Genomic DNA, 207 nt, shown 5'->3' on the forward strand with positions numbered 1-207 from the left:
TTAAAAGACGCTTACTCCTTGGAAGGAAAGTTATGACCAACCTAGATAGCATATTAAAAAGCAGAGACATTACTTTGCCAAGAAAGGTCTGTCTAGTCAAGGCTATGGTTTTTCCAGTAGTCATGTATGGATGTGAGAGTTGGACTATAAAGAAAGCTGAGCGCAGAAGAATTGATGCTTTTGAACTGTGGTGTTGGAGAAGACTCT

The sequence above is a fragment of the Bison bison genome, unplaced genomic scaffold (assembly GCF_000754665.1).
Source record: "Bison bison bison isolate TAMUID 2011002044 unplaced genomic scaffold, Bison_UMD1.0 scf7180017864371, whole genome shotgun sequence".
Classification (NCBI taxonomy): domain Eukaryota; kingdom Metazoa; phylum Chordata; class Mammalia; order Artiodactyla; family Bovidae; genus Bison; species Bison bison.